The 21,362-nt window shown below is 40.1% G+C and overlaps 1 protein-coding gene across 1 annotated transcript in view; it reads left to right on the top strand.

Moving 5' to 3' along the window:
* Nucleotides 1-21,362, top strand: part of NAT8L (N-acetyltransferase 8 like) — a 66,991-nt gene that overhangs the window by 25,387 nt on the left and 20,242 nt on the right. The window lies entirely within an intron of this gene.

Raw genomic sequence — 21,362 nt, 5'->3', positions numbered from 1 at the left:
ATGTCAGTCACAGTTAAATAACAACATCACATGTCACATGACTGAAGCAGGGATCATAAACATATTCATTTCTGCATATAATAATAGCATTAGGTATTTGTTAAAGGGATATATTACCAGTGAACCCACTTGTAAATAATGCAGCATCAACATCTTTATGTATGTGCTTCCCAAACTTGGTACTTAAAAAAAAATGCTGGAACATCGCAAGCAATGCTGCCCCTGGGCTAAAAGTATCAGAGAGAAGACTGATAATTTAAACTCACAATCACAAAAAAGATAAGTTATCTTTTCATTGTATCTCCAAATTAAACTTAAAGGGACATGAAACACAAGTTTTTTCCTTTCATGATTCAGACAGAGCACATCGTTCTCAACAACTTTCCAATTTACGTCTATTATCAATTTTGCTTCATTCTCTTGGTATCCTTTACTGAAGAAGCAGCAATGCACTACTGGGAGCTAGCTGTACACATTGGTAAGAAAATGATAAGAAGTATATTTGTGCAGCCACTAATCAGCAGATAGCTCCCAGCTAATGAGCCTACCTAGGTATGCTTTTCACAAAGGATAACATGAGAACAAAGCAAATTAGATTACGGAAGTAAATTGAAAAGTTGTTAAAAATGATATTCCCTTTCTGAATCATGAAAGAAAATGTTGGAGTTTCATGTCCCTTTAACCAGAGAATCACATTACAAAATTGTTATAGACTACATCATATCACCAAAAATGTTCCAAATGCTAAGGGAGAATAAAACAGTCACAATAATGCTGTAACACTTCTCAAACATTGTATTAGCGTAGACAAATGTCTTCATGTTTATCACATCATTGTTAGAGATATGAAGCTTTGCAACAGCTGTGTTTTGTACCTTATTAGCAAATCATGTAACATTACTGGTATTTTTCCTGAAAACCAGTAGATATAGTAAATATTTTGAGATGTTTTCATTTCTAATTTGATATCTAACCCCAGTCCTGCTGTTTTGTATACAGGTAGGTAAGAGCATTTGTGTATTTCACTCCTTTATGACATTAAAGGGACAGTCAAAATTAAACGCTCATGATTCATATAGAGCTTGCAATTAAAAAAAATAAAAAATACTTCTGAGCATACTGATGTAGGCTCAGGATGTGCATATGCACATTAAATGGCAGCAGTGTTTGTAGCAGTTATAATATAGTGCTCAAGACACATGCGTACCCTGAGCCTACCCCAATATGTTCTCATTCAAAGGGGCCAAGTTTCAACCAAGGAGATCAGAAGTAATTCTAATAACAGAAGTATATTGGATTTTTTTTAACTGTTCTCTCTATGTGAATAATGAAAGGTTCATTTTGGCTTCAATGGAACCCCCTTTTTTTTTTTCTTTCATGATTCAGATAGAGCAACTTACAATTTACTTCTAATACCTAATTTGCTTCATTCTCTTGGTATCCTTTGTTGAAAAGCCTGTCTAGGTAAGCTCAGAAGCAGCAATGCACTACGGGGAACTAGCTGCTGGTGATTGGTGCACATATATGCCTCTTGTCATTGGCCCATATGTTAAACTAGCTCTGAGGAGTGCATTTCTGCTCCTTTACCAAAGGATACCAAGTGAATTATGCAAATTAGATAATAGAAGTAAATTAGAAAGTTGTTAAAAATTCAATGCTCTTTCAGAATCACAAAATCAAAATTTTGGGTTTGATGTCCCTTTAATTCTTTCAACTTATATGGCAAATAAATTTTGTGCCTATCCCAAAATTATTTAAATTCCTGGACTGCACCTTCTTTGTAAAACACAAAACTTAGTTCAAAAACTGCATGTTTCAAATAAAGGTTCTGTCCAGTCATTTTTTGATACACATACACCCTGTTCCACCCATATATTCTCTCCTTTATCCAAGAATTGGAGGAGTCTACTGAAGCTTAGCGAAAACTACTTTTTGTGCCAAATTCATTAAAGGGATAGGAAAGACAAAATTAAACGTGCATGATTGAGATAGCGCATGTCATTTTAAGACACTTTTAAATTCACTTCTATTTTTAAATGTGCTTAGTTTTCTTAGCATCCCTTGTTAAAGTGAAGGTCAATTTTGATGAATTAGTGCCCGGTTTTTAATAATCCTATTAAAAACAAGGTCACTTTAATTCATCAATATTGACATTTCACTGTTTTCGTCAAAAACGTACCTTTTAATCCTGGCAGCTGCTCCAGCACTTCCTCCGCCCGTCGCAAGCCGTCTTCGCGGTTCCAAAATGACGAATCTGGCTTCCTCCAATCATGGCGTTGCATCAGGCCAAGATTCCCCGGGGGGGGGAAGCCATGATTGGAGGAAGCCGGATTCGTCATTTCTGATGTCTGCAGACGCTTCCAACAGCCGGGGGAATCGCTGGAGCGGCTCCCAGGATTAAAAGGTACGTTTTTGGAGAAAACAGTGAAATGTCAATTTTGATTAATTAAAGTGCCCTTGTTTTTAATAGGTTTGTTAAAAACGGGCACTAATTCCACAAAATTTACCTTCACTTTAAAAATAAATACGCACATATCCTACACTAGTAGGAGCTAGCTGCTGATTGGTGCCTGCACACATTTGTCAATTGTGATTGGCTAACTAGATGTGTTCAGCTAGCTGCCAGTAGTGCAATGCGTTTTCTTCAGCAATGGATGACAAGAGAATGAAGCAAACTTGATAATAGAAGTAAATTGTAAAGTTGTTTAAAATTGTAAGTTCTGTTTGAATCATAAAAGAAACTTTTGGGGTTTACTATCCCTTTAACTTAAAAATCTGTCAAATTGGAGCTGAAAGGTACATTTCTAGCCATTGTATATTACAGAGCCAACAAATAAGTGAAGCATTAAATTGCCCAGATAAGTACATTTGTTAGAGCCGTTTCATTCACTCACTGGTTTTAGTATTCAGAACATCAGGATCTGTTATTCCTGTGCTGTTCCTCTGAATATTGCAGTTAATTTCTAACCAAAGGTTAACTGAGAAGCCAGGGCAGGTTTTAATGGGAACATAAAAGTCACAGGTACAAATACCACAGCTTAAAGGGACAGAATTCTCTAACAGTTCTATCATGCATCAACCAGGGTTATTTAAACATTTAATCATTTTTTTTTTATGCAAAAAATGTTTTCAAGGTAAAGCTGTTAATTTTGGAGGAAGTGCAGCTAGGCAGATTTCTCATTGGCTGATAAAGAAATCTCTCACGGATTTATTAGTTAACAATGACGCTTCAGAAGAATCTTTTTTTTTTTTCTCATTACAAAAAAAATTAAATTTTAAAACATTTGCTTCTGAGCTGATCACTGCAGGTAATTGACAGATAATTGCAGTTGTCTCACTGGCGTCATCCACCTCAGAAGCGCATTGCCTGAGCATCATGGGAAATGTAGTTCCAAAACCTCTGGAGAGCAAAGTTTGGACATCCCTGTTTTAAAACAACACACATTGTTTTCATGTGGCTAATGCTTCCGTTATCTATAGTTCAGATACTTTTTCATTGGCATTAGATTACTATAAGATTTGGAGATATCTAAGGAGAATGTTTAGAAAGAGCTCTTCAAATGTATCAGGGTAACATAGCAATTAGATATTGGAGATTTTTCTTAAAGGGACATTTCAGCCAAAATTGAAATGTACATTAATACATTTTACTTTTGAATAGAAGCATTTTTCAATATATGTGCATTAGCAAAATGCATCTATTAAACAGTTTTACTGATTTTAGTGTGAGCATTTACTGTGCATGTGCTCATGAAGCATGGAAGCATTTAACCAGCTTTTTAAACAATTTGCTCACAGAGCTGGCAGTGACTTGTATCATGTAAAGTCATCGCCATCACAATGCAGTTCTCTGAGCAGACACACAGTTCAAAATGCTGGTGCATGAAGCATATTTACATATGATTCACATGCATGTACATAGTAAAAACGCACGTGCTAATGCAAGTATAATGTAAAAATGCTTCTATTCAAAAGTGAAATCCATTGATGTACCTTTCAGTTTTTGCTTAATTTATAAGGTTTATTTAGTAACAGTTTTTTGCCAGTCTCACCAATTCCTTTATTATATGGAGTCCTCCTTTCATTAAAACTGGGCTCAACAATTACAAAAATGTGCATCACAGCAGTCAGATTCACCACTGTCTTTCACCCTTATGCCCTCCCTTTTATTTCCTGTGCATGGCGCTGTAACAAAGATGTTGTGTACTACAAGCAGGTGACAGGATGTCACACCTGCAATCAGGTAAGGGAGTTAAATCACAGGTGTTGTGGGCAATCAAGGATTTAAGGCACTGCCACAAGTATTTTGTGTAGCAGTCATTTAACCATGTCATTGCCTTGTGTTGGATATAAGGGTGGGAGAATGTGAGTGTGTATAAGAGCATAAAATAGCATAAAGTTGTAGTAAGGCTGGGAGTGTGCCCAAGAGTTGCATAACCCTTGGGGGGGGTGTGCAAGGGTAGGTAGTGCCTGTGTGTGTGTGTATAAGAGTAGGTAGAGTGCCTGTTTGTAAGGGTAGGTAGTGCCTGTGTGTTTGTGTAAGAGTAGGTAGTGTGCCTGTGTGTGTAAGGGTAGGTAGAGTGCCTGTGTGTGTGTAAGGGTAGGTAGTGTCTGTATGTGTAAGGGTAAGTAGAGTGCCTGTGTGTGTGTAAGGGTAGGCAGTGCCTGTATATGTGTGTGTGTAAGGGTAGGTAGTTCCTGTGTGTGTAAGGGTAGATAGAGTGCCTGTATGTGTGTGTGTGTAAGGGTAGGTAGAGTGCCTATGTGTGTGTGTAAGGGTAGGTAGAGTGCCTATGTGTGTGTGTAAGAGTAGGTAGAGTGCCTGTGTGTGTGTGTGTAAGGGTGTGTATAGTGCCTGTATGTGTGTGGGTGTGTAAGGGTAGGTAGAGTGCCTGTGTGTGTGTGTGTAATGGTAGGTAGAGTGCCTGTGTGAGTGTGTAAGGGTAGGTAGAGTGCCTGTGTGTGTGTGTGTAAGGGTGTGTATAGTGCCTGTATGTGTGTGTGTGTAAGGGTAGGTAGAGTGCCTGTGTGTGTGTGTAATGGTAGGTAGAGTGCCTGTGTGAGTGTGTAAGGGTAGGTAGAGTGCCTGTGTGAGTGTGTAAGGGTAGGTAGAGTGCCTGTGTGAGTGTGTAAGGGTAGGTAGACTGCCGGTATATGTGTGTGTGTGTGTAAGGGTAGGTAGTGCCTGTGTGAGTGTGTAAGGGCAGGTAGACTGCCAGTATGTGTGTGTGTTTAAGGGTAGGTAGAGTGTGTGTAAAGATGTGGGAGTGCCTGGTGCCTGCAAGTAAGGTCGGGTGTAGCCCCTATGTGTGCTTACAGATGGGAGGGCACCTAGGGATACATGTATAAGTGTTAAAGAGTGTATAAGGGGGAGCTCCTTTTGTATTCAACCAGATAACCTCTTGTGTAATGGTAGGTAGTGCCTGTGTGTATAAGGGTAAGTAGTGCCTGTGTGTGTAAGGGTAGGTAGTGCCTGTGTGTGTAAGAGTAGGTAGTGCCTGTGTGTGTAGGGGTAGGTAGAGTGCCTGTGTGTGTAAGGGTAGGTAGACTACCGGTATGTGTGTGTGTAAGGGTAGGTAGAGTGCCTGTGTGTGTAAAGGTAGGTAGACTGCCAGTATGTGTGTGTGTGTAAGGGTAGGTAGACTGCCGGTATGTGTGTGTAAGGGTAGGTAGAGTGCCTGAATGTGTGTGTGTAAGGGTAGGTAGAGTGCCTGTGTGTGTAATGGTAGGTAGTGCCTGTATGTGTGTAAGGGTAGGTAGAGTGCCTGTATGTGTGTGTAAGGGTAGGTAGAGTGCCTGTATGTGTGTGTGTAAGGGTAGGTAGAGTGCCTGTATGTGTGTGTGTGTAAGGGTAGGTAGAGTGCCTGTGTGTGTAAGGGTAGGTAGAGTGCCTGTGTGTGTGTGTAAGGGTAGGTAGTGCCTGTGTGTAAGGGTAGGTAGAGTGCCTGTGTGTGTAAGGGTAGGTAGTGCCTGTGTGTGTGTAAGGGTAGGTAGTGCCTGTGTGTGTGTGTAAGGGTAGGTAGTGCCTGTGTATGTGTGTAAGGGTAGGTAGTGCCTGTGTATGTGTGTAAGGGTAGGTAGTGCCTGTGTGTGTGTAAGGGTAGGTAGTGCCTGTGTGTGTGTAAGGGTAGGTAGTGCCTGTGTGTGTGTAAGGGTAGGTAGTGCCTGTGTGTGTAAGGGTAGGTAGAGTGCCTGTGTGTGTAAGGGTAGGTAGAGTGCCTGTGTGTGTGTAAGGGTAGGTAGAGTGCCTGTGTGTGTGTAAGGGTAGGTAGTGCCTGTGTGTGTAAGGGTAGGTAGAGTGCCTGTGTGTGTGTAAAGGTAGGTAGTGCCTGTGTGTGTGTAAGGGTAGGTATTGCCTGTGTGTGTGTGTAAGGGTAGGTAGAGTGCCTGTGTGTGTGTAAGGGTAGGTAGTGCCTGTGTGTGTAAGGGTAGGTAGTGCCTGTCTGTGTGTAAGGGTAGGTAGTGCCTGTCTGTGTGTAAGGGTAGGTAGTGCCAGTGTGTGTGTAAGGGTAGGTAGAGTGCCTGTGTGTGTGTAAGGGTAGGTAGTGCCTGTGTGTGTAAGGGTAGGTAGCGTGCCTGTGTGTGTGTTTAAGGTTAGGTAGAGTGTCTGTGTGTAAAGATGTGGGAGTGCCTGGTGCCTGCAAGTAAGGTCGGGTGTAGCCCCTATGTGTGCTTACAGATGGGAGGGCACCTAGGGATGCATGTATAAGTGTTAGAGTGTCTAAGGATGGGGGAGCTCCTTTTGTATTTAACCAGATCACCTCTTGTGTAAGGGTAGGTAGTGCCTGTGTGTTTGTAAGGTAGGTAGTGCCTGTGTGTGTAAGGGTAGGTAGAGTGCCTGTATGTGTGTGTGTAACGTTAGGTAGTGCCTGTATGTGTGTGTGTGTAACGGTAGGTAGTGCCTGTGTGTGTGTGTAAGGGTAGGTAGAGTGCCTGTATGTGTGTGTGTGTAACGGTAGGTAGTGCCTGTGTGTGTAAGGGTAGGTTGAGTGCCTTTGTGTAAGGTAGGTAGTGCCTGTGTGTGTAAGGGTAGGTAGAGTGCCTGTATGTGTGTGTGTGTGTGTGTGTGTGTGTAACGGTAGGTAGTGCCTGTGTGTGTGTGTGTAAGGGTAGGTAGTTCCTGTGTGTGTAAGGGTAGGTAGAGTGCCTGTGTGTGTAAGGGTAGGTAGAGTGCCTGTATGTGTGTGTGTGTGTAACGGTAGGTAGTGCCTGTATGTGTGTGTGTGTGTAATGGTAGGTAGTGCCTGTATGTGTGTGTGTGTGTAAGGGTAGGTAGTGCCTGTGTGTGTAAGGGTAGGTAGAGTGCCTGTGTGTGTGTAACGGTAGGTAGTGCCTGTATGTGTAAGGGTAGGTCGTGCCTGTGTGTGTAAGGGTAGGTAGAGTGTCTGTGTGTGTGTGTGTGTGTGTGTTTAAGGGTAGGTAGAGTGTGTGTGTGTGTGTGTGTGAAGATGTGGGAGTGCCTGGTGCCTGCAAGTAAGGTCAGGTGTAGCCCCTATGTGTGCTTACAGATGGGAGGGCACCTAGGAATGCATGTATAAGTGTTAGAGTGTCTAAGGATGGGGGAGCTCCTTTTGTATTTAACCAGATCACCTCTTGTGTAAGGGTAGGTAGTGCCTGTGTGTGTGTAAGATTAGGTAGGGTGCCTGTGTGTGTGTAAGGGTAGGTAGAGTGCCTGTATGTGTAAGGGTAGGTAGAGTGCCTGTGTGTGTAAGGGTAGGTAGTGCCTGTGTGTGTAAGGGTAGGTAGTGCCTGTGTATGTAAGGGTAGGTAGAGTGCCTGTATGTGTAAGGGTAGGTAGTACCTGTGTGTGTAAGGGTAGGTAGTGCCTGTGTGTGTAAGGGTAGGTAGTGCCTGTGTGTGTAAGGGTAGGTAGTGCCTGTGTGTGTGTTTAAGGGTAGGTAGAGTGTCTGTGTGTGTGTAAGGGTAGGTAGTGCCTGTGTGTGTAAGGGTAGGTAGAGTGCCTGTGTGTGTGTTTAAGGGTAGGTAGAGTGTCTGTGTGTAAAGATGTGGGAGTGCCTGGTGCCTGCAAGTAAGGTCGGGTGTAGCCCCTATGTGTGCTTACAGATGGGAGGGCACCTAGGGATGCATGTATAAGTGTTAGAGTGTCTAAGGATGGGGGAGCTCCTTTTGTATTTAACCAGATCACCTCTTGTGTAAGGGTAGGTAGTGCCTGTGTGTGTGTAAGATTAGGTAGAGTGCCTGTGTGTGTGTAAGGGTAGGTAGAGTCCCTGTGTGTGTAAGGGTAGGTAGAGTGCCTGTGTGTGTAAGGGTAGGTAGTGCCTGTGTATGTAAGGGTAGGTAGAGTGCCTGTATGTGTAAGGGTAGGTAGTACCTGTGTGTGTAAGGGTAGGTAGTGCCTGTGTGTGTAAGGGTAGGTAGTGCCTGTGTGTGTGTGTGTGTGTGTGTAAGGGTAGGTAGAGTGCCTGTGTGTGTAAGGGTAGGTAGTGCCTGTGTATGTACGGGTAGGTAGAGTGCCTGTATGTGTAAGGGTAGGTAGTGCCTGTGAATGTAAGGGTAGGTAGAGTGCCTGTATGTGTAAGGGTAGGTAGTACCTGTGTGTGTAAGGGTAGGTAGTACCTGTGTGTGTAAGGGTAGGTAGTGCCTGTGTGTGTAAGGGTAGGTAGTGCCTGTGTGTGTGTGTGCGTGTGTGTGTAAGGGTAGGTAGAGTGCCTGTGTGTAAGTTAGGTAGTGCCTGTGTATGTAAGGGTAGGTAGAGTGCCTGTATGTGTAAGGGTAGGTAGTACCTGTGTGTGTAAGGGTAGGTAGTGCCTGTGTATGTAAGGGTAGGTAGAGTGCCTGTATGTGTAAGGGTAGGTAGTACCTGTGTGTGTAAGGGTAGGTAGTGCCTGTGTGTGTAAGGGTAGGTAGTGCCTGTGTGTGCGTTTAAGGGTAGGTAGAGTGTCTGTGTGTGTGTGTGTAAGGGTAGGTAGTGCCTGTGTGTGTAAGGGTAGGTAGCGTGCCTGTGTGTGTGTTTAAGGTTAGGTAGAGTGTCTGTGTGTAAAGATGTGGGAGTGCCTGGTGCCTGCAAGTAAGGTCGGGTGTAGCCCCTATGTGTGCTTACAGATGGGAGGGCACCTAGGGATGCATGTATAAGTGTTAGAGTGTCTAAGGATGGGGGAGCTCCTTTTGTATTTAACCAGATCACCTCTTGTGTAAGGGTAGGTAGTGCCTGTGTGTGTGTAAGGGTAGGTAGAGTCCCTGTGTGTGTAAGGGTAGGTAGAGTGCCTGTGTGTGTAAGGGTAGGTAGTGCCTGTGTATGTAAGGGTAGGTAGAGTGCCTGTATGTGTAAGGGTAGGTAGTACCTGTGTGTGTAAGGGTAGGTAGTGCCTGTGTGTGTAAGGGTAGGTAGTGCCTGTGTGTGTAAGGGTAGGTAGTGCCTGTGTGTTTAAGGGTAGGTAGTGCCTGTGTGTGTGTGTGTAAAGGTAGGTAGAGTGCCTGTGTGTGTAAGGGTAGGTAGTGCCTGTGTATGTACGGGTAGGTAGAGTGCCTGTATGTGTAAGGGTAGGTAGTGCCTGTGTATGTAAGGGTAGGTAGAGTGCCTGTATGTGTAAGGGTAGGTAGTACCTGTGTGTGTAAGGGTAGGTAGTACCTGTGTGTGTAAGGGTAGGTAGTGCCTGTGTGTGTAAGGGTAGGTAGTGCCTGTGTGTGTGTAAGGGTAGGTAGAGTGCTTGTGTGTAAGGTAGGTAGTGCCTGTGTATGTAAGGGTAGGTAGAGTGCCTGTATGTGTAAGGGTAGGTAGTACCTGTGTGTGTAAGGATAGGTAGTGCCTGTGTGTGTAAGGGTAGGTAGTGCCTGTGTGTGTGTGTAAGGGTAGGTAGAGTGCCTGTGTGTGTAAGGGTAGGTAGAGTGCCTGTATATGTGTGTAAGGGTAGGTAGTGCCTGTGTGTGCAAGGGTAGGTAGAGTGCCTGTGTGTGTAAGGGTAGGTAGAGTGCCTGTATGTGTGTGTGTAACGGTAGGTAGTGCCTGTGTGTGTGTGTAAGGGTAGGTAGTGCCTGTGTGTGTAAGGGTAGGTAGAGTGCCTTTGTGTAAGGTAGGTAGTGCCTGTGTGTGTAAGGGTAGGTAGAGTGCCTGTGTGTGTAAGGGTAACTAGAGTGCCTGTATGTATGTGTGTGTGTGTAATGGTAGGTAGTGCCTGTATGTGTGTGTGTGTGTGTAAGGGTAGGTAGTTCCTGTGTGTGTAAGGGTAGGTAGAGCACCTGTGTGTGTAAGGGTAGGTAGAGTGCCTGTATGTGTGTGTGTGTGTAACGGTAGGTAGTGCCTGTATGTGTGTGTAAGGGTAGGTAGTGCCTGTATGTGTGTGTGTGTAAGGGTAGGTAGTGCCTGTCTGTGTAAGGGTAGGTAGAGCGCCTTTGTGTGTGTAACGGTATGTAGTGCCTGTATGTGTAAGGGTAGGTAGTTCCTGTGTGTGTAAGGGTAGGTAGAGTGTCTGTGTGTGTGTGTGTTTAAGGGTAGATAGAGTATCTGTGTGTAAAGATGTGGGAGTGCCTGGTGCCTGCAAGTAAGGTCAGGTGTAGCCCCTATGTGTGCTTACAGATGGGAGGGCACCTAGGGATGCATGTATAAGTGTTAGAGGGATGCGTGTGTATGCGTGTATAAGTGCTAGAGGGATGCATGTATAAGTGTTAGAGGGATGCATGTATAAGTGTTAGAGTGTCTAAGGATGGGGGAGCTCCTTTTGTATTTAACCAGATCACCTCTTGTGTAAGGGTAGGTAGTGCCTGTGTGTGTGTGTAAGATTAGGTAGAGTGCCTGTGTGTGTGTGTAAGGGTAGGTAGAGTCCTTGTGTGTGTGTAAGGGTAGGTAGAGTCCTTGTGTGTGTGTGTGTAAGGGTAGGTAGTGCCTGTGTATGTAAGGGTAGGTAGAGTGCCTGTGTGTAAGGTAGGTAGTGTATGTGTATGTAAGGGTAGATAGAGTGTGTAAGGGTAGGTAGAGTGCCTGTGTGTGTAAGGGTAGGTAGCATGTATAAGTGTTAGAGGGGTGCATGTATAAGTGTTAGAGGGGTGCATGTATAAGTGTTAGAGGGATGCATGTATAAGTGTTAGAGGGATGCATGTATAAGTGTTAGAGGGATGCATGTATAAGTGTTAGAGGGATGCATGTATAAGTGTTGGAGAGATGCATGTATAAGTGTTGGAGAGATGCATGTATAAGTGTTGGAGGGATGCATGTATAAGTGTTGGAGGGATGCATGTATAAGTGTTGGAGGGATGCATGTATAAGTGTTGGAGGGATGCATGTATAAGTGTTGGAGGGATGCATGTATAAGTGTTGGAGAGATGCATGTATAAGTGTTGGAGGGATGCATGTATAAGTGTTGGAGGGATGCATGTATAAGTGTTGGAGGGATGCATGTATAAGTGTTGGAGGGATGCATGTATAAGTGTTGGAGGGATGCATGTATAAGTGTTGGAGGGATGCATGTATAAGTGTTGGAGGGATGCATGTATAAGTGTTGGAGGGATGCATGTATAAGTGTTGGAGGGATGCATGTATAAGTGTTGGAGGGATGCATGTATAAGTGTTGGAGGGATGCATGTATAAGTGTTATAGAGCGTCTAAGGATGAGGGAGCTCCTTTTGTATTTAACCAGATCACCTCTTTGTTTTGTTTTGTGCAGTAATGGAGGGACAGAACCTGAGTCAATTTTTGTAAAAAGGAAATAGATTTTAGTGTGAATTAAAATCTATTTGCCACTGCCCCTTACCATTTTTTAACAGATGATCATGTCTACCTGAGTATTTAATTCCTGAAGGATGATTCTGGCGATATAATGGTTGCTGGGGGCACTGGCCTGTATGCAACCTGACCTAAAGCACTAACCACTGCAATGTTATACCGCAGAATATAATAGTTAAATGAGCGCTCTAGTGATCACTAATACCAGCTGGTGGATTATGGGAGACATAGAGAGAACGCTTATTAAGCATGCTGTAGCATATATAGAATAACTGCAGCTGTTTAAAGGGACAGTATAGTCAAAATTAAACATTTATGATTCAGATAAAACATGCAATTTAAACAACTTTCCAATTTACTTCTATTATCCCATTTGCTTTGTTCTATTGGTATCCTTTGTTGAGTAAATCTAGGTAGGCTGATAGGATCTTTGCAGCGTTCATATATACAGTATCTTTAGACATGTGACAGCAGTGTTTGCAATTGTGTATAACATTGCCAAAAAAATAATGTTTAAAACACTACTGCTAGATAGCTAAAGAAACGTGCATGCTCCAGAGCTCACCTAGGATTACTCTTTAACAAAGGATACCAAGAGAACTAAGAAAAAATTATAACAGAAATACATTTTGGATAAACAATGGATAGTAAAATTATTTTCTTTGTTTATTTTTTAATAATTAGTTATTGCTGCAAACAGTGTCTGCATAATGAGAGGTTTATATTTTAAGCAAGGTTTTAATCTTTCCTTCGTTAACAAGTGATAAGGTACAGTTGCTTTTGATCTAGAGTTTTGGCTGTTACAAAAAATAATTCTGTGGAATATATCATGGGACTCAACAATAATTAAAAAATATTTGTATTTACATTATTGTAATAAAGCTTTCCTAAAGTTACATATGAACATTAGACATGTGCATGGCAAAAAAAAGTTTGGTTCGGATCGATTCAGATTTTTTCGAATTTTGTTTAGGATCGATTCGAATTCGAAAAAATTTGAATCAATTCGGTTTGGATTTGTTTCGGATTTATTCGGATTCGAATAAATTCGGCTGGATTCGGTTCGGAATTTTGGTATGTGTTAGGTGGGATGTGCTGTGTATTAGACTAGTATTATGTACTGTATATTAGGTGTAACCCATAGCAGAGTGATATAACCTAATATACTGTACAATACTAGTGTAATCCATGGCCAACCGAATCTACCGAATATATCCGAACTAATTCGGATTTATTCGGTAGATTCGGCACTATTTCAATTCGGAAATTTAACGAATTCGGCCGAATTTCCAAATCGATCCGAAACGAATCGCACATTTCTAATGAACATTAATATTTCAGCAATAGCTTAAATCTGCTTCATTAGAAAAGGCTTTAATAAGACGTTTAATCTAATGAAGGAGTTTCTGTTTTAGCAAGCATAGAGATGGAACTATAATTTTTGCCCCCTTAAAGGGACAGTTCACCCAAAAACTTTCTCCCCTTTAAATTATTCCCAATGATCCTTTTTACCTGCTTGAGTGTATTAAATTGGTTGCAAGTAGCTCCTTTACTCATATTTCAGCATTTGAAATAGCTGATTTAGCTTGTGGTTTCCCAACCTATACTGAAAGTTTTGATACTGGTGTATACGCTATTGACAAGCCTAAGTAAACACAGCCCACAGAAGAGATTACACCCTCAGTGGGGGGCATGATAGTTAAGTAATAAAATGATAATTTTCCATTGTTCTCTCTATGTATTGAGCTTTGGTGTTCCAGACAAATATAAGATAAGGAAGCAAGTCTGTGTACATAAAAGTGATAACATAATGAGATCTGATATTACCTGAAGCTCAACCCATTGTAATAGGCTGTGGTTTCAATGCACAAAACCAGCTACTTCAGATACACAAATAAACCTGAAAATGCAATTTCTCAAATATTTTATACTCTGCAGTTGGTATAACAAGTCATTTAAAATACATTTATGGAAAAACAATTTTACAGTGTACTGTCCCTTTAAAGTCAAAGCTTAAAGGGATATGAAACAGTGCTCCCTTAGAAAACATAAAAAGAAACATTGTTTAAAAGACAGTAAACAACTTACTTGTTTTGTTTCAAAATGAGCACTTACAAATTCTCAGTGTAGACACTGCCTTCAGGGAGATGAGAGCTAACATGTTGATAACTTTGGTTGCATTCTCCCTCTTCTGAGCATGGGCAAAATTGCCTACCTGTTTATCTAGTATTCAATAAATACTAAACTACTCTACAGGAAGGCATATCTAGCTTGATATCATAAAATGTCTAGAGACCCCAGCCCCTTTATTGAGCAGTGATAAGAAGTAATGGATACCACACAAATAAAGTTTAAAAAAAGAAATAGAAAATAAAATAATTTAAAATTATTAATACTATTATTGCAATGATTTCCATGAAGTATAAGCCACTGTTTTTTTATTACAACAATGAAACAGACTCTTTCATATGCCTTTAAAGAGACATCATAGAAAACAGTTTCCTATTATCCACATGATACAAAACACATTTAAACTTGTTGATTTTTTATGAGAAAGAAAAATTGAATATATTTTTTTTTAACATAAATTAAAACTTATAGACCAGTAATTTGTGTATGTCTTGCTTATAGTCATGGGCTGGAAATGATGTCCTGCTTTGGTTTATTTCAAAATAACAAAATACTGTAATACATTTTGAAATGTACATTTTTTTTAGATGAACAAATTGTATACAATGTACATTTATACCTTCAACCCCTCCAACATTTAATATTTTTATTTAAACATTTATATTGAGGTTTGGGGTTAAACTTTAGTATTAATGTAATATTTTTTTTATCATATAGTTTCCTCTGATTTAAAAAAAAACAAAAAAAAAAACATTTTTATTCCTTTGGGTAAACCAAACACCCCTTTCACAAACCTGAGGAAATGGAGTTTGGTTTCCCAATGTCACATAGTTGTTTTTTAGGTTGTTTTGTTGTGTTTTTCCTTAGTGTAATAAAAAAAATAGCTGATACAGTGCAGTGCAGCCAAAGGGATAAGGGGATGTAAACCAAGAACAAAATGGACAGAATGTTTTACCACTGAGCACAGGTCACTTGCAATAGAAGTCAGTTACTCTCTCCCATAAGCTTTCTTAAATCTTGAAATGTTCTTTTGCAGTTTTCCATTTGCTAATGGCTAATTCTAGGATCTATATTCAGAACCAAGATTTCTACACAAATCATGTTTAAGCCATAAACATAATATTATAATATAAAGATAAAGAACTATTTATATGAGTAGAAAAATACCTTAGGCTCTTTAGTGTTAATCTGAATTGTAGGGACCATATAAGTAAACTGCTCACACGTTCTTTCTACATTGTCGTGTCGGATCCCTGGAACTGGACTATCTACATTTATAATGCCTTCCCTGCATGCATAAAACTATAACAAACATATACAGTGCAAGAGTATGATGTATACAAGAATGAAACTCCCTCAATAAATCTACTCTGTTCTTAAACTATATAACAGGACAAAACCAGATGAAATGTTTACCTAAACTGTTACATTTTGGGATTTTAGCAATGATTGTCAAAGTTGGTTATACTGATAAAGTTTTATAGATACAGGATAAAAGTAAGGTATATTTGTAATGAAAACACCCAGCATATAGCCACAATAAACCTTAAATGAGCAATTCATTACCAAAATAAAGAAACCAACATAATATAATACTTACAAGCTCAAACAATAAGTGTTATATCCACTCAGAAGATCGTAATGAGCCAGGTATAAATAAGTGGAGAACTTGGTTTTAAATGGAGACTATGGGGCTCCATACTTTGTCCGCCTGCTCTGAGGCCATCAATCCGCCCGATCCTATACGACAACCCCTGCTAGCGGCCGATTGACCACGAATCTGCAGGGGGTGGCATTGTACAAACAGTTCACAAGAACTGCTTGTGCAATGATAAATGCCGACAGAGTATGCTGTCGGCATTTATCGATGTGTGGCGGACATGATACACTACGTTGTATCATGTCCGCTCGGCGCTCGCACTTTAATAAATCTGCCCCATGTAGAGAACAATTGAGGAGAACTGAGCTTATGAAGACAAGATAAAAAGGAATAGAGAGCTATACACATGCCTTGTGACACTAAGTTACTTTCTGTCTGCCTTGTTCCACTCTATAAAAAGGTAAAAGGAATTTGTGTATTTGCTGGTTTCTGGCAGTACTAGTATCCAGCTCTTCATTGTTTAAAGGGACATGAAACCCACATTTTTTTTCTTTCATGATTCAGATAGATTACACATTTTTAAACAACTTTCCAATTTACTTCTGTTATTATTTTTGCTGCATTCTTTTGGTATCTTTTATTGAAGAAGCAGCAATGCACTCATGGGAGCTAGTTGAACACATTTGTTAGTCAATGAAAATGTGCATACAAGTTTAGCCACTAATCCGCAGCTAGCTCCAAGCTTCTGATCATATCTAGATAGGCTTTTCAACAAAGGATACCAAGAGAATAAAGCAAATTAGATAATAGAAGTACATTTAAAAGTTTTTTTAAAATTTTGTGATTTATCTGGATCACGGAAGAAAAAAAAATTGTGTTTCATGTCCCTTTAATCTTTTTAAGCTGCAGGGTTCTCTCTGACTAAATACTGACTTATTCTCTTATGTTATTCACCCTCTTAAAAATAAAAAAAAATAATGGCTGATGGTTTTAAAATAGGTATCATCCTTTTGTGTGTGTCACTCTCTCATTAAAGTCCTTTTTCTACCTTTCTTCTTTTTATTGTGAGCTATTATGCCATTTTTTATTAGGAATAATAAGAAATAATTGCACATTATACTGTGGTTCATTAAAATGATCTGCCAGATGCACAAGTGAAATAAATTGAAACTCCGCAATGACCAAATTACCCAATTATATTCCTGAAACTTTGTAATGGCTGCATAAAATATGGCTTGTCTATGCATTACTTTACTAAATGAAAATTCATTCATTTTTATTGCGGATCCTACCTTTGTGTAGTTCTCAACATGCACAGGTGCAACAGTTTAGCGCTATATTTTTGCTATAACACTGTATTTGCATCTTGAAACATATAGTATATTTATTTAGAGCATGCAATTTTAAGCAACTTTCTGATTTACTCCTATTATCAATTTCTCTTCGTTCTCTTGATATCTTTGTTTAAAAGAGCAGGAATGTAAGCTTAGGAGACAGTCCTTTTTTTGTTCCGCACCCTTGGTAGCTAGGGTGGCCATATTGCCGCTTTAAAAAGGGACACATATGAAAAATACATGTGTCAGGGTTCTTATACAAAACATTTCTTTAAACAGCCCTAAAAAACAGCCCTGACATATGTATTTTTCATATGTGTCCCTTTTTAAAGCGGCAATATGGTCACCCTATTGGTAGCGCTTGCTGATTGGTGGCTGCTTTTAGACACCAATAAGCAAGTGCTACCTGGGGAACTTTAATTGCCTTGTGTGTTAAGTAAAATTCAAACCACTATATTTAAAATCTAACTTTAAAATGGAGGTCATATTTGATGATTTTTTTGTGTGGAGGGATATGTGAATGCGTGAGTGGGTCGGGGAGTCAGAAATTAGGCCAGGCGTTTCATTAATTAGCGAAGCACGTGTTCCCAGCACGTTGTAATTTGGCTTAATACAAACTATTTTCTGCCTATTCTAGATCCGGAAATATATTTGGAAATCATTTAAATCCTAAAGGGAGATGCTTAATGACTTCTATACCTAATTTCCTCAGGGAGAACAACTGTGCGAGAAATAACTCCTCAGGGCTAAAAAAACAGTAAGAGATGATTACAAACTAAGCAAGACTGCGTTACCTAATGATCAAAAGAGCAATATAAACATTCCCAAAGTATGTTCATTAAGTCCTTAACAACAGGTGGTTAACTGAATGATCCAGATATGCTAAGATGGGGGGACAAGGTTGTTAGTAAAGACAGAAATAGTATATAACAAATGTGTGCTACAGTTTTGTTTATCTAAATACAAACTTACATTAATATTATTAGTAAACTTAAATATTTCATTTGTTTCAAGTTTATTGTATACATTTCCTTCCCACATTGCTAACTCCATTTTGCTGGAAGAAATAGAGCTCATCTGGTTGAAGGGGGCACTGTCTGTCTGTACTTAAAGGGACATTGAACCAAATAAGAATATAAAAACTGAAATTAATCAGAAGTATTCTTTATAGTGGTTACAAATTATATTTGAAAAAGTTCCTTTGACTTTTTTGTAACGACAAAGGATATTGACAATAACTAGTGTCTCTGAATAAAATGGAAAACTTCCCAGGCAGCTTCTCTTCAATCTTAGAGGAATACAGCTAACTACAAAACTAACACAAAAAATGAGTGCCACATACTGTAATGCTGTTAAACATTGTTTCTCAACCGCGGTCCTCAAGTACCCCCAACAGGCCAGGTTTTCATTATAGCTGAACCAGTGCACAGATGAAATAATCAGCTGATGGGCGAGAGCAGGTTAGTAACCATGGTTACTGATCAGCTGATTATGTCTCCTGTGCATTGGTTCAGCTATAATGAAAACCTGTGCTGTTGGGGCTACTTTAGGGCAGTGGTTGAGAAACACTGCTGTAAAGTACCTTTGCTAAAGTTAAAAATGCTCAGTTAGAGCTTCACTAATTGAGATGACACTTGGAAAGATTTATCAAGCCCCTGCGGCAGCAAGTTCTCACAAGAACTTGCTCGCCGCGATTTATCAAGCAGCGGTCACCAGACCGCTGCTTCCCTAACATCTTCGCCACCTCTATATGTATACGTGCCCTTGTACGCCTCAGCGTTGATAAATCTAACCCATAGTATAGCACGATACCCAGCTCACTTACCCCCACACCCACTTTTTGTGGTTCTGTAACAAATCAAGCAGTTGTAGCAAACATTGAGTAGACACCTCAAGCACAACATAATCCACTCACCAGTTGGTAATACAGCGGTTAGTTATTGAATAAAATTGCAACACAGTTTTTGGCCAAACCATCCAAGGGCCGTTTCATCAGGCATCCCCTGAATGTGTTTCCAGTGATGTGTTTTTAAATGTATCTTAAATGATTATTTTTTTCTTTTTACTCATTGAAACTAGAATCTTTTGTTTTCAAGAACAAACATGCCCTTTTAAATGGGGTAAGCTTTCAAGAAAAGAAGCCCTTCTTATCTTTAGTTCTCTCTTTATACATTAAGGGTATTAAATGTGTGGGAGATTTCTCCTTTTGGTTATTTTTTGTATTTGAAACCGCTGGTTTTGCTCCTTTAAACTGAAGGTAAACTTTGGTGAATAAAAGCCAGTTTTTTTAAAATACTATTAAAAACAGGGGCATCAAAGTTTACAATGCAGCCGTTTTGTTAAAAAAATTACCTTTTTTTTTCTTTTCACTGCTACAGCAGCTTCCCCCACATCTATTCACACGTCAGCAATGACTAATCCGGCTTCCTCCAATCACAGCATGGCCTCAGGCAATGACTACCCTGGGGGGAAAGCTGTGATTGGAGGAAGCAGGATGAGTCATTGCTGACGTGTGAATAGAGGATCTCTAGGTGGGGGAAGCTGCTGTAGCAGTGAAAAGAAATAAATGTAAAAATGTTTTTATCAAAACTGCTGCTTTGTAAAATTTGATAAATGAAAGTGCCCCTGTTTTTAATAGTATTTTTAAAAAAAGTGCTTTCATTCACCAAAGTTTACCTTCACTTTAAACTACCACCTACTGCTTTTTTTTGTTTGTTTTTTTCAAAAGCTTTATTGAGATATAGTTTAAAGTGTTACAACAGTAATAGATAATACAGCGTAATTGAATTCCAACAGAAAATTAGTACATAACCCTCACCATAGAGGTAGAATAAGTACACTGTAAGTCCATACACGCTCTTTTCTTTTTTTTTAACATTATCTAAAACAGAAAGTAAACAACATTATAAATTCAAAATGGGACTCATCAGTCCCCAGACAATTCAAAATATTATTAACAGGAACAGTAAACAAGAATACCCCGCGGCCCTTAAGTTTAATAGCTGTTATATAATGACCAAAATCTTCAAAGAATGCAGCAGCACCACTTCTCATTCTTTGAAGATTTTGGATACTGTTTGGATCCTTGCAGTGATCCTATGCTAGCTTGCACACACCTTGGGTCTGAGTGCTGGATTTCAATTACATTTTTTGTTATATAATGACCTTCTGGGCCGTGTCAGAAAGATAGCTATAAAAAGGGGGGGGGGAGGGAGAGCAAAAAAAGAAAGGTATGAAGGAAGGGCAGAATGGAGGAGCGTAACACCGGAACATTAACAGAAGTTTGAGTTTAGTCTGGTTGCATCGTAGGTCACATTCCTATATGCATCAGTCACCTATTTAAGGCCGCATCCCATTTTGCCAACATTAGCTCGTGTGTCACAGCTTTACCTATTTCCCAGTAGTGGCCTCTATCCAGATTTAAGGTGTGTGTGACCTGGGCCATCCAGTGGTCTAGAGTGGGGATCAAGGTCGACCTCCACCTCTGGGGGATAAGCGCCTTAGCACTATTTAAAAAGATTATAAAGAGCGACTGAAGTGGGGCCTCTTCAATTTTGGACAGGTGGTGAAAAAGCATAATTTCTGGTCTCAAAGGTAACGAAACTGAAAATTTATGTTTGATAAAGGCAATAACCTCATTCCAAAATGGTACAATTCTATCACAGTTCCACCATATGTGCAAAAGGTCAGCCTCCCCTCCACAACCCCTCCAACATTTCCCATCTGTTCTTTTATATATTTGTTTTATTCTGGTGGGAGTCAGATACGATCGTGAGATGAAGTTGAAATTCATTTCTTGTCAATTAGCAGAAATTGAAGATGTTTTATGCATATAAAAGATTGTCCCCCAGTCCTTTGGATCTATAAGTGTGTTCAAATCTGAATGCCACTTATATAAATAAGAAGGCATGGTGTCATTAGGCGTCAACAGTTTGTAAATTTTGGATAGCATGTGTCATGAAGGGTGTTCCAGCATACATAGACTTTCAAAGGGTGTTATTTGCCTAGTCAGGGAGGGCCTTTTAGTATGTGAGTGTACAAAATGGGCAACCTGAGCATACGAGAACCAAGAAGAAAACACTGAGTCCTCCAATCCCACCAGCTCATCTTGTGGAATCACACTGCCCTCTCTAATCAAAGAGCCAATGGCTCTACTCCGAATGTGAGCAGGTGCCGTATCGGGGCGGTAACGTCTAAACAAAGGGATCTCAGGGTTCCCTTTAAAAGGTGTTAGAGGAGAGGAAATGGAGGATATATGTGATGAAGTGTTCATTAAAGGGACAGTCAAGGCCAAAAAAACCTTTTATTTTTCAAATAGGGCATGTAATTTTAAACAACTTTCCAATTTACTTTTATCAACAATTTTGCTTTGTTCTCTTGGTATTCTAGTTGAGAGCAAACCTAGGAAGGCTCATATGATAATTTCTAAGCACTTGAAGGCCGCCTCTAATCACATGCTTTTGTATTTGCTTTTCACAACAGGGGAGAGTAGTTCAGGTAAACCCTATAGATAGCATTGTGATCACGCCCGTGGGTTGTGGCAGACACTGCACTAATTGGCTAAAATGCAAGTCAATAGATAATAACTAAAAGTCATGTGATTAGGGGCGGTCAGGAGAGG

This window comes from Bombina bombina, chromosome 2 (assembly GCF_027579735.1).
Source record: "Bombina bombina isolate aBomBom1 chromosome 2, aBomBom1.pri, whole genome shotgun sequence".
NCBI classification, from domain to species: Eukaryota; Metazoa; Chordata; class Amphibia; order Anura; family Bombinatoridae; genus Bombina; species Bombina bombina.
Note: the sequence above shows the minus strand (reverse complement) of the source record. Positions and strands in the feature narration are given on the sequence as shown.